Source organism: Mus caroli, chromosome 18 (assembly GCF_900094665.2).
Source record: "Mus caroli chromosome 18, CAROLI_EIJ_v1.1, whole genome shotgun sequence".
NCBI lineage: Eukaryota > Metazoa > Chordata > Mammalia > Rodentia > Muridae > Mus > Mus caroli.
Genome location: NC_034587.1, coordinates 12,472,994 through 12,475,493, shown reverse-complemented (window position 1 = coordinate 12,475,493; position 2,500 = coordinate 12,472,994). Strand labels below are relative to the sequence as shown.

The following is a 2,500-nucleotide window of genomic DNA, read 5'->3' as shown; positions in this document are numbered from 1 at the left end:
TGTGTGTGATGGACCTGGGCTCCCGACACTTAGGTAAAGAAGTTCAGCTTGGTCTTCATGTAGGGCCCATAATAGTAGGATCAGGGGCTGCTTCAGACTCTGTTGCCTGTTTTTGGATCCCTTTTCCCTAATGGGGTTGCCTTGTCTAGCCTCAGTAGAAGAAGATACACCTGGTTCTACCGCAACTTGATATACCAAGGTAGGTTAATATCCAAGGAAGGACTCCCTTTTGCTGAGGAGACAAGGAAAGGGGATAGGGAAGGGAGCAGAGAAGGTGGAGCTAGGAGGATCAGAGGGCAAGGAAGCTTCAGTTGGGATATGAACTAAATAAATTAATTAACTAATGAAAAAAATCAAATATGCCATTTTTCCCCTGGGCTGATGAAAACTGTCTGACTTTAATGCAAAACCATAAAGACTGCAGATGTAAACTCAACTTGAGTGTCAGTTAATATCAAAAATTTCTAGAGTACCATTGTACCTACAATAGTCTCCCAGTCATTGGCTTAAAAACAAAACAAACAAACAAAAACAAAAACAAAAAAACCCTCTTCTCTAAGAATTTTTATCTTGTAGAAGCTCAGTAAAATATCTTCATTATGAAAATCTTCGTAAATTCACTTTGGAAGTTGTAATTGAGGGTTTGTCCCCCTGGGCAAGGGCATTTTCAAAGGTCTTCAACTCTTGGGTTTTTTTGTAAGGATCAAGGGATAAATCATTTCCTTTCAGAGTGGTCAGCCATTGAGTAATGGTTGACCTTTGTACCAACTAAATGACTTCCTGACTTGAAACACAATTTCGCCATCTTTCTCTATGAAAGTGCCATGTTAACAGTGTCGGCTATGAGAGTGTTGAGTTTCAGGGAAACATTAATCTAGAATATCATCACATTTGGAGCAAAAACATGGAATGATCATGAAAAGACAAAAAAAAAAAAAAAAAGAAAGAAACACTAAGGCACAGAGGACATTGTTTGAAAACAGCATGATCTACTCTTCCATTTTTCTCCTCAAAACCCCAGAAAGGTCATTACTTCTATAACTGATCAGGGCTTGTTCACAATGGATTAGGAACTCTCAAAACATCTCATCTCCTTTTTGATTATTCAAAATGCCCATAATTTATCAGGAGTTAGAATACAAAGAACAGAACATTGGTCTCTTTTCCATCCTAAGGCCTACTTTTCTGCATCATCAGGTGTCAGGAGAATATTATTTACTGTCCTTTCCTGCAGGTACCCTTATTTAGTTTCTGTAGTTGTTCTGCCTTCCTAAAGAGTATCCAACACTATGTTCTGGTTTTTAACCTCATCTGAAAGCACAGAGGACGCAGATGAAAACCTGTGGAAATTAAAATGGCCACATCTCTAGAACAAGATGAGACTACAATAGCAATTGACAGCACTTACTTGGTACAGTCTAAAGTCAAATTAATTCATCATTTCTCACAGTTGTTCTCTGCTTTTCTTCAGGAAACAATATTAATAGGCCTCAGGTAGATGAATATTTCAGTCACTGTCTAGTGCTAATTCTGTCCATGAAATACTAAGCTACACATTTGATGACCAGCAAAAATGCTACTTTTTTGTAGCTATTAGATTTACAAATCTTTGCAGATTGTCATGTGACATACTCTTACCCTGCCAATACAATTTGCCTATAAGGATAATACTATAAGAAACCTACTCTATTTACTTCTGTAACAATGGCTACTCAGTTTCACTCTGTTCACTAATGGAGCAGCAACATCAGTATATAACACACCATTGATTTATACAAGTGTCACATCTATATGCTTGTGAATTCCCTACTACAAAATGACTGCTAACAGTAATTCTTCCTTCAAGAAAAGCAACCACGGCACATTCATGAGTCAAGCGTACAATACAACCAACCCAGATTTGGAAGAGATTTTTGAATCTTTGATAGTAATGAATGACTTTTACCCCTGAGTTACGTTGCTACTAGTTGCTACAATGCAACCATTATGCTCCAAAGAACAACTTCTTAATTAGCAAAATAAGAGTATTTTAATGTAGGATTTCAGGGGAGAAGATAAAAAAAGTGTGTGATATGGCTGTGACAGTGTAACAAAAGAAATAAAAGAACAAACAAAACCAAAAACATGTTAACAATAATAATACCTTCCTTAAAATAAGACATTTTTATGCATAACCATGATAGGATGGATATTTTCCACAAATAGCAAAAATTCAAATGATAAAAAGAACAAAGTTGGTTATTTTTTATTAATGTAAACTAAAAGAAGCTGAGGACATAGAATTGAATATTTAAATACAAAATGTTTTACTTGAAATGGTTCTACCAATTGAACTTTACCTGATCATTTTGTGGCGGTGGGAATATTTTACTGGGTGAATTCTTGGCAATAGTATAGCTCTACTATGTATTTCTTCTTCTTCTTCTTCTTCTTCTTCTTCTTCTTCTTCTTCTTCTTCTTCTTCTTCTTCTTCTTCTTCTTCTTCTTCTTCTTCTTCTCC

At 36.0% G+C, this 2,500-nt stretch overlaps 1 long non-coding RNA gene across 1 annotated transcript in view; it reads left to right on the top strand.

The window, feature by feature from the left end:
* Nucleotides 1–2,500, top strand: part of LOC115029853 — a 7,327-nt gene that overhangs the window by 187 nt on the left and 4,640 nt on the right. The window lies entirely within an intron of this gene.